Genomic DNA, 11,120 nt, shown 5'->3' with positions numbered 1-11,120 from the left:
GTGGCTGTGACTCTGACAGTGATGAGAGGGAAGCTGGCAGGTTTGAACTCGCGCAGTTGTTTCCTGTTTATTTTTTTATTTTTGTAATAAATATTCTGTAGAAATATTCTGTTTGCCAGACGCGAGAATGCGCTGTGCGCTCTGTGGTTTTCTCTGGGCGCTCTGGACAATCCTCCACTGGGAGTGGATTTCTTTGCGCACCGGCCGTGGCCCCGGATGCTTCTATATGCGTTTCCTCCTGTCACTAGTGACCAGAAGGGCACCAATAAGAAATGCTCCTCAGTGGGATTTGGCGTTAGTTTTACGCGCACTAACCAGGGCGCCCTTTGAGCCTCTGGATACAGTTTCACTGAAGTTTGTGTCTTAAAACTGATTTGTTCTCTGGCTTTAACGTCTGCAAAGAGAGTCAGTGATTTATCTGACCTCTCTGCGGCCCCCAGCACAATAAACCCTGCGTGTCTCCTAGAGCATTAACCGCTGCAATCAACCAAATTCGCTACACTGGACCTGCAACGCCGACAGTAAACTGGAAAAAGGACGCATGACAAAATTGTCTTAAGACAGCAAAATTCACCTTACCACAACCGATTGGACGGCCCCCCCCAATTTGGCAGGTGGTGAATGCAGGAGAAGAGAAGAGACTGCAGTGCAGGATCAATCAACACAGCGCCACCCTGATGGAAACCTGCAACCATAGTGGAACAATCACACAACAAGTATTAGGCCCTTCGGCCGTCACACTCTCCCTCCTGGAGCTCCAGCACAGTACCAGGGGCACGAAAAAAAAATAAAATAAAAAAATTATTAAATCCCAGTGCGCTACAGGTACCCCAGAAAAACCCTCCGGGCGCAACAGCTCGGCAGCCAGCTTACCGTCCCTCACCAAAGACAACTTCTGCCTCTCTAAATGCAGCTGCGTCCTTGACGGACAGCCGCACTCTAATTCACCCTCCGCCCTGGATGCTGGACAGCCCCGGCAGTGTGAGCAGCCTTCAGAAGGCCAAGATGCTGGACAGCTCCGACACTGTGACTGGGCTGGAAGACATGGGCGCGCGAGCGCCCGTCTTACCGCCGGTGTAAAAAAACCAAGCGAAGCTGATGAATTCAGTGCTTGCCGTAGTCCCGGGAGTGTTAACAAAGAACTCCAACCGCTGGACATCGGCGTAAACAGGGCGTTCAAAGTTAAGTTGCGAGCGGCGTGGGAGCGATGGATGGCAGACAGCGAGCACAGCTTTACTGGGAGGGAGCGCCGCGCGCGATACGCCAGCATATGTGAATGGATTGTGGATGATGCGTGGACTCATGTTTCTGCAGTGACTGTTGTCCGAGCTTTTGTGAAAGCCGGCATAATTTCTGAACAACAATAATAATGATTGCCGATCAGCCAGCCGGCCACGTGTGTGGCTGTGACTCTGACAGCGATGAGAGGGAAGCTGGCAGGTTTGAACTCGCGCAGTTGTTTCCTGTTTATTTTTGTAAACCCTGCGTGTCTCCTAGAGCATTAACCGCTGCAATCAACCAAATTCGCTACACTGGACCTGCAACGCCGACAGTAAACTGGAAAAAGGACGCATGACAAAAATTGTCTTAAGACAGCAAAATTCACCTTACCACAACCGATTGGACGGCCCCCCCAATTTGGCAGGTGGTGAATGCAGGAGAAGAGAAGAGACTGTAGTGCAGGATCAATCAACACAGCGCCACCCTGATGGAAACCTGCAACCATAGTGGAACAATCACACAACAAGTATTAGGCCCTTCGGCCGTCACACTCTCCCTCCTGGAGCTCCAGCACAGTACCAGGGGCACGAAAAAAAAATAAAATAAAAAAATTATTAAATCCCAGTGCGCTACAGGTACCCCAGAAAAACCCTCCGGGCGCAACAGCTCGGCAGCCAGCTTACCGTCCCTCACCAAAGACAACTTCTGCCTCTCTAAATGCAGCTGCGTCCTTGACGGACAGCCGCACTCTAATTCACCCTCCGCCCTGGATGCTGGACAGCCCCGGCAGTGTGAGCAGCCTTCAGAAGGCCAAGATGCTGGACAGCTCCGACACTGTGACTGGGCTGGAAGACATGGGCGCGCGAGCGCCCGTCTTACCGCCGGTGTAAAAAACCAAGCGAAGCTGATGAATTCAGTGCTTGCCGTAGTCCCGGGAGTGTTAACAAAGAACTCCAACCGCTGGACATCGGCGTAAACAGGGCGTTCAAAGTTAAGTTGCGAGCGGCGTGGGAGCGATGGATGGCAGACAGCGAGCACAGCTTTACTGGGAGGGAGCGCCGCGCGCGATACGCCAGCATATGTGAATGGATTGTGGATGATGCGTGGACTCATGTTTCTGCAGTGACTGTTGTCCGAGCTTTTGTGAAAGCCGGCATAATTTCTGAACAACAATAATAATGATTGCCGATCAGCCAGCCGGCCACGTGTGTGGCTGTGACTCTGACAGCGATGAGAGGGAAGCTGGCAGGTTTGAACTCGCGCAGTTGTTTCCTGTTTATTTTTGCAATAAATATTCTGTAGAAATATTCTGTTTGCCAGACGCGAGAATGCGCTGTGCGCTCTGTGGTTTTCTCTGGGCGCTCTGGACAATCCTCCGCTGGGAGTGGATTTCTTTGCGCACCGGCCGTGGCCCCGGATGCTTCTATATGCGTTTCCTCCTGTCACTAGTGACCAGAAGGGCGCCAATAAGAAATGCTCCTCAGTGGGATTTGGCGTTAGTTTTACGCGCACTAACCAGGGCGCCCTTTGAGCCTCTGGATACAGTTTCACTGAAGTTTGTGTCTTAAAACTGATTTGTTCTCTGGCTTTAACGTCTGCAAAGAGAGTCAGTGATTTATCTGACCTCTCTGCGGCCCCCACCTGCCTCAGGATTCAGGGGGGTGGCAGTTCGGCTGTGTTGCATCCTAATCCGAATTTTACACCTAAGAGCATCACTGGCTCTTTCAGATCCAGGGTGATAACGTCCGATGTTTTTTCCCTCCTCCTCACAGCTCTGATGAGGAGGAGAGGACATCTCATCTCTGTCCGGTGCGCGCGCTGTCCTGCTATGTTGCGCGCACAGCCGCTGTGCGCCGCACGCAGCGTCTGTCTGTGCATTACAGAGTTCAGTTTTGGGGGCCCCAGCCGCTACACACACAGCCACACATATCCCTCTCTAGCCCCGAAACCAGCCTTAAAAAAATACAAACACCAGCACAATAAACCCTGCGTGTCTCCTAGAGCATTGACCGCTGCAATCAACCAAATTCGCTACATTGGACCTGCAACGCCGACAGTAAACTGGAAAAAGGACGCATGACAAAAATTGTCTTAAGACAGCAGAATTCACCTTACCACAACCGATTGGACGGCCCCCCCAATTTGGCAGGTGGTGAATGCAGGAGAAGAGAAGAGACTGCAGTGCAGGATCAATCAACACAGCGCCACCCTGATGGAAACCTGCAACCATAGTGGAACAATCACACAACAAGTATTAGGCCCTTCGGCCGTCACACTCTCCCTCCTGGAGCTCCAGCACAGTACCAGGGGCACGAAAAAAAAATAAAATAAAAAAATTATTAAATCCCAGTGCGCTACAGGTAGAGGGAGAACGTGAGCGTGAGCAGGCGCTTGTTCAGGAGGGTTGCGCCCAAACTACGGTGTCCCGGGGGGCTCACTAAGTCTGGGTAAACTGTTACACGGCTGCCACCTAGTGGCCAAAATAAATACCTGCCTTACATATATACATATATATGTAGAGTATATATAGTGTGTGTGTATATGAGAGGAAACTGTTAAATAGCTGCATTTCTTTTCTTTTATCTTGTTAATGAGGAGCTTCTGCAGCTTCTGATGAAAGCAGAGCTGATGAAGCTGCTTGGAGCAGAGCAGCAAAACCTCTTCAAGGAGCTCCAACAAGTCCAGCTGCCCTGCTCCAAAAATGACCTGGATGAAGCTCCATCAATGTGGAGCTGCATGGCTGCAAAGAGAAGGGAGCAGGTGCAGAGCTCCACCAGCTTTGGTGTTATATTGCCACCTAGTGGAGTAGATATGAATAATTAACTACTCTGTTATTGGTACATGAATAAATATAATATAGAAGCCCGCACACATGCACCAGAAGTGATTGATGTAACATCTTAATGAGCAAAATTAACATGAATTAATACATGTGTAAATCTCATTTTGTTATCAATTAAAATTAGAGGTTACAGTTGAGAACCTGCATGTAAAGCAACATTAATGATTAATTAACAGTAAAACTAACCATTTTTTATCCCTGATTAACATAATCAATCAAATCAAATGATCAAAGCCAAGCAAATCATTTATTTCAAGCAATACATTTGTCTGTTTATGTTCAATAAATCCAACTCTATTCAGTTTACCATAAAATACCCCACAGATTTGAGACTCTGACACTGACATGTAAATGTTATCCATCCATTAATCAGTGTATCTACTACTTGGGAATGTACTTGGACCACAAACTGGACTTGGACACTGTTAGATAAAATAAGGTCAAGTAAACAAGGTCAAGTCAAGTTTTTTAATTTTATTTATAAAGCACATTTGAAAAAACAACTTTCATTGAACAAAGTGCTGTAGACAGGAGTCAGTCATGTATTAAAAAATTAAATTTATTAAAAGTAAAATAATAAAAGTACAGTAAACAAGATAAAACATGCATACAAGTGGTAAAAGCCAAGGTGAACAATGTAAACTAAATGTGAGGCTATAAACTGACATGACAGACACACAATGACCAGAACAGAACATGAGCGGTGGTTGTTGAAAAAAAAAACAGGTTAAATTCAGAGACTTAGGTCTACTTCAGTATCTTCTGTGTGTCTTCTTTTTCTTCTTTCGTCCTGTCTGTCTTTCGCCTGTCTCCTTTCCACAATTATCCCCAATCTTCGGGTTGCCCAGGCTGTATTGGTCCTGGTGGTCTACACTCTCGTTGTAGTCCCAGCCGTGCTGGTAGTCTGCGTATTCCTGGTCGCTTAGGTTGTCCGGGTCTAGGGTGCCCTGCTCGTGTATGCGGAACAGCCAGTCCAATCTCTTATCTGGTGTCTCTGCAACACGTTCTCTTTTTGGAGGTTCCTGTAATTTTACCCATTTTGGCAGAAAGATGTCTACCAGCTGTTCGGGGTCCAACGGTCTGTACTTGTCCCTGCTCTTGGACAGCTGGTTGCAGGGATCCTTGCTCTCAGCAATCAGGTCGCTGCCATGTTGCTTGAGCTCCTCTGGTTCTTTTGCTTCCTGCTCACATTTCAGCTGATCTTGTAAGGAGGACCTGTCCTCTGACAGTTGGCTGATCTTACTGTCCTTCTCCTGGACGGTCTTGTTGGCCTTCTCTAGGTCACTCCTCAGAGTGCAGACCTCGTTGGCCAGCTCCTCACACTTGGAAGAACACTGGGCATGTTCTTCGGCAGCCTTTCTGAGGTTTTCATTTTCTTTTCTGAGCTGGTCACACTTTACCCTTAACTCTAGAGCCTCTTTTTGCTGAAGAGTCAGAGACTGCTGTAAACTTTTCTGTGTTTGCTCAAATTCCAGCTCTCCCTCCTCCAACTGTCTGAACTTGGCCTTGCTCTTGGCCAGTTCGTTGCAGACATGATTGTTTTCAGCAAACAGGTCAGTGATGACATTCTCCTTACTAACCAGCTCTGATTGAATTTCACTGTTACGTTTCTCGAGCTCATCAAGGTGTTTCTCAATGCTTTCTCTTGATTCCTGCTCACATTTCAGCTGATCTTGTAAGGAGGACCTGTCCTCTGACAGTTGGCTGATCTTACTGTCCTTCTCCTGGACGGTCTTTTTGGCCTTCTCTAGGTCACTCCTCAGAGTGCAGAGCTCGTTGGCCAGCTCCTCACACTTGGAAGAACACAGGGCATGTTCTTCGGCAGCCTTTCTGAGATTTTCATTTTCGTTTGTGAGGACGGTCCCGTTGGCCTTTTCCAGTCCAGTGATCAAGCCGTCTGATTTCACAATAAACTGCTTCACCGTTTGTCCTTTCTTCTCGCGCTTCTCACGGTCTAGGCGCTCTTTCTTCTCGCGCTTCTCTCGTTCTTGGCGCTCTTTCTTCTCGTGCTTCTCTCGTTCTTGGCGCTCGTTCTTCTCGCGCTTCTCTCGTTCTTGGCGCTCTTTCTTCTCGCGCTTCTCACGTTCTTGGCGCTCTTTCTTCTCGCGCTTCTCTCGTTCTTGGCGCTCGTTCTTCTCACGCTTCTCACGTTCTTGGCGCTCTTTCTTCTCGCGCTTCTCTCGTTCTTGGCGCTCTTTCTTCTCGTGCTTCTCTCGTTCTTGGCGCTCTTTCTTCTCGCGCTTCTCTTCTTGTTTTCTGCCTGAAGGCATCAGTTTGGACATCCATCCATCCATCTTCTGTTAACCCGCTTGTCCTGCAGTGGAGGGTCACGGGGGGCTGGAGCCTAGCCTAGCTAGCTTTGGGTGAGAGGCGGGGTATACCCTGTGAGGACACGACACACCCTGGATGGGAAACATTGGAGATGCATTAGGAAGGGGACAGAGACAGTTGAATGGCTGAAATCGGTCAATGTATGCTGAAGATACGCTGCGCCAAAAAACTACACACCAAGCAGTTGTTCAGAGGGTGCAACCCCCATTAAAATACATGGGATCTGCCCTGAGAGGAGTAACAGGAGGCTGACACACCCCTCTCTCCAACATTAATTAGGCTTAATTAGGCAGGCAGAGCGGTTACCATGGTGACAAGCTGACACACAGAGGCATACAAAGCTCTGAATTGCTATGATTCTCCAGCAAAGCAAAGCAAGCATGTTTCAGCTGCAGCAATCAAACTTGCATTTTCTTCAGGGAATGCACTCTTCTAGTTTTTTGAAAAAAGCTTGAGGTTGACCCGGAATGTCCTCTGTGAGATGAACATTTTGATAGCTGAATGGCTGAAATCGGTCAATGTATGCTGAAGATACGCTGCTGTAAAAGGCTCCTGAAGGAAATGCAAGTTTGATTGCAGAACCTGAAGCATTGCTTTGAAAGCTTATCTGAATGATTGCTTTGAACTCTAAAAGTATGAAAAAACACATCTAAATGCATATGAATAGAAGCTGAATGGCAGAACAAGGGCTGAATTCCTCTGAACACAAGCTGAAGCAGTCATAAAAGCAGCCGAATTAACCTGAACAGCAGCTGGATAATTGCTTTGAACAGCAGGTGAATTGTCTGATCTTGGAATAATAGCTGAGGCTTAGGGAGACTAAACGATTTTGATGTGGGCATGTAGCAAACAGCTCCATAGCGATGAATATGGCAGATATCATGTGTAATGATTGATAAAGAAGTAGCCGTAATACTAGTGATACTATACAGCTGAAGGATGATCAATATGACACATATAATGCTTAAAGTCTGATAAAGACTACAAATATGGCTGCTTTGTATGCTTCTTGACAGCCTGTCACCATGGTAACCGCTCTGCCTGCCTAAATAAGCCTAATTAATGTTGGAGAGAGAGGTGTGTCAGCCTCCTGTTACTCCTCTCAGGGCAGATCCCATGTATTTTAATAGGGGTTGCACCCTCTGAACAACTGCTTGGTGTGTCCAAACCAAAACACTCAACAATTTAAAAACCGTGAGCATCACAAGTGTTTGCTCTACAAATGTCTGCAATTTCATGTTGATCCTGTAAAAGATGTGGAAATGGCAGCGAGTTAGAAAATAGGTTTGCTCTGGTCCAGTCACTTCACCATGAATGAGCAAAAAGACCGGCACGCTCCCCGAACAGCTGGCTCTACAGGCAAAACAGTTTGGTTTAACGTCACCAGGAGCTCTACCGTCTCTACAGTCCCTGGGTTTACACTTCTCTGGTCTCTCTATCACGCAGAATGGAGTTCGCCCTTACACACTTACACACACACACGGCATGTGCATAAATGCGCACAACTCTCTCTTAAATAAACATGAAGAAGTTGCACTTATCACTCACTACTGTTGGTACTCACCACGAATCTGACTGTATGAAGAAATGTGTAAAAGATGTTAGCCTCCTCTGCAGCTGTGTTTCGTTCTTCCTCTCTGATCCTTCTCTTCTCCGAGTTTAGTCCAGTAATCAGTTTGATTATTTTCCTTTGCACTTTAGGCAGGTTCGTTTCCACGAACTCTCCAAAATCTCCTGCTGTGTCTCTCCTTGAAACTGTCCACCAACACCTTTATTGCACAAAGGTGTACCTTTATATAACTTTGGTATGCCTTTGATCTCTGAGTCATCAAAGGTACCCCTGTCAGCCTGTCACCACGGTAACAGCCCTGCCTGCCTGTATCCATGGCAACCTGAATGTTTCTCAACTGCCCCTAACTGCAGCTCTCTCTGTCCCCCTCCTAATGCATTTCTGATGTAAAAACACCCTCTAAACAACTGCTGCTTTTGTCCAAACCGAAGCCTTCAGACAAAAAGTATGGACACAGCCAGAATCACAAGATGTTGCTCTACAACACAGTATATGCGATGTGGACATGTAGCAAACAGCTCCATAGCAATGAATATGGCAGATATCATGCGTAACGATTGATAAAGAAGCAGCCAAATACTATACAGCTGAAGGATGATCAATATGACAGATATAATGCTTAAAGTCTGATAAAGACTACAAATATGGCTGCCAAATGCAGCCAAATGCCATATGGTTGCCAAATATGGCAACAGCTCTGCCTGCCTCATTAAGCTAAATTAATGTTATTTTTTTCAAAAGACTATAGTTTTTCAAATATTAAGCAGTTTCTGTGTCATTTTTAACATGGGAGTCTATGAGAGAGCCCTTCAACCAGGGTCATCTTCCAAATTTCTCTCCTCCTACAAATTTCAAGCTTCACACGTATAGACTTAGCCTGCCTGTGTACGTCATCTCCCCAGTTGTGTTGTTTTAGTTGTGTTGTTGTTGTTGTGTTGTTTTTGCCATCGTTCGTTGTTTTCCACACAGGTGTTGGTGTGTTTATAGATGTCTTACTATGGACGTATATGTGATGTCACTCCGATGATCTCATCCATGATATGTTACTGTGAAATATGATTGTGCCTGTGCCTGCTCTAAGATGTGTGTGTGTATTCTGAGAAGCTGTGTCTGTTGGATAACAGAGGGTATAAGACCGCAGGCTGGTTGGAGGCTCATGTTTCCAGAACCAGAACCTGAGCCTATAATGTTTGTAGCAGGTTAGTAGCTCTGCACTTGGTCCACAGACACCTGGCCGTGGTCATCGTGGTGATAAGGCAGGTGATGGGGGTCTATGTAAGCTCCAACCTGGTCATTGTAGGCGTAGTTCAGATCCCCCAGGTCATCGGTGGGGGCGTGGTCTCTGCCAGCCAGCAGATTGGTCCGTTTCAGAGCGCGGCCTTCTCCAAATGCACGGTACAGATACACCGCCATGACGAACAGCGCCACCTGCAGAGAGGCGGAAACACTCAGTGTGATGGAGCTAGAGTAACATAAGGTTACCATCCAGACTCACTGTATGAGACAGCCTCTAGTGGACACTGGAGGAAATGCAGTTTGTGCTGCTTGGTCTCAGTACCTAATCTACTAACAGATACAGAGCTGTGCTGATCTTCCTTCTTCTTCACCCTTAATAAATATTTATGTCATATAACCACAAACAGGCAGCCATGTTGATTCAAAACCATCCAATCAGAAGCAGACAGGAAGTGCTGACACGTCAAAGTGATCTGCTGGTGACTCAGTGAAGACACATAAAAACCCTCAGACTGTGACAAAGGTGTGTTTGCACCCTCTGCAGGCAGTGCAGTGTTACTACCTGCAGTAACTGCAGGGCGACGTCCATGGCGATGATGGTCAGGGAGTTCTCCTGCAGCCAATCACTGAACGTCTGACTGCAGCCCTGAAAACCACAAACCCAGCAGCATCATGGGTAAAACATCACATCACACCAGCGATATGAAACACAGCAGGTTTAGAGCCGCCGGCGCCCCCTCAGGAGCGAGCTCGTGCCGCTCCCTTGGCCAATCAGAGTGAGGTTCAGCAGCTCGGAGCACCAGGAAGAGTTGACGCTGCGCTGAAACGAGTGAAAGCAGGAACACGGAAGCACATCTGGACTCGTCAGGTTCAGGCTCTGGATGTAGGTGTTGCTCAGCCAATCAGCAGCACCTGGGGGGGGGAAACCCACCACACATCAGCCGAGGGACACAGGTAAAAAACACCTGACTGAGCCCTGGATGTGGTCGCAGCATTTTCCCACGTGACCTGAATGCAGCATCAGACGTTACGCTGACTCACCGTCAGCAGTAGGAACCTGATCTCACAGGTCGCTGCCACGCTGACCGCCAACACCACCGATCACCAGCAGGCCCACGGACACCACCTGCAGCTCCTCTGCACAAACAGAGACACAGAGACAGAGACACACACACAGAGACAGACAGACACACACACACAGTGTCATTGAGCTATGCTAACAGTTCCCCCTTGTTTACAGTCTTTGTGCTAAGCTAGGCTAAAGCAGCGTCCTCTTTGTAAATGTTGGGCTGATCCTTTAAAGCTGCAGTCTTTACCGAAGGGGAGGGAGTTCAGGAAGTTTCCTCTGTCGAACAGGATCCAGATCGCACAGCCGGCCGCACTCAGACCCACAAACTACAGAGGTCAAAGGTCAAGACAAGGCTCTGAGCATCATCACTGTTCAGACTGTGCTTTACTGTTAAAGTGAACATCTATTCCTACTGTTGGCTTCAAAGAGGAAACTACTAAATAAACCAGCTGACATCAGCAATTCAAAACAAACACGGTGTTAAAGACTGCCAAGCAGAACTTCAGCAGCTCCACCTTCACCTCCAGCTTCTCCTCCACCTTCATCTCCACAGGCAGCAGACCACGGTCCGTTCAGGTCCCTCCGTCTGACCCTCAGAGGACCGACACTGCAAACGCCTGCGATCAGAGTTCACTTCCTCATTGTCTGTAAACATTAAACTGGTCTCAGAGTCTCCAAGGAGACGCGGCACACACGTCTATCACATAAGGCCATGTTGTAGGACAGGACCTGGACTCTCTGACAGAGGTGTGCCAGAGGAGGACGTGGTCCAAAATAAAGACTATACTGGACTGTCCCTCTCACCCGCTCCACACTGTGCTGACCAGCTACAGGAGCTCGTTCAGCAGCAG

This window comes from Parambassis ranga, unplaced genomic scaffold (assembly GCF_900634625.1).
Source record: "Parambassis ranga unplaced genomic scaffold, fParRan2.1 scaffold_61_arrow_ctg1, whole genome shotgun sequence".
Classification (NCBI taxonomy): domain Eukaryota; kingdom Metazoa; phylum Chordata; class Actinopteri; family Ambassidae; genus Parambassis; species Parambassis ranga.
This window is presented reverse-complemented; position numbering follows the sequence as displayed.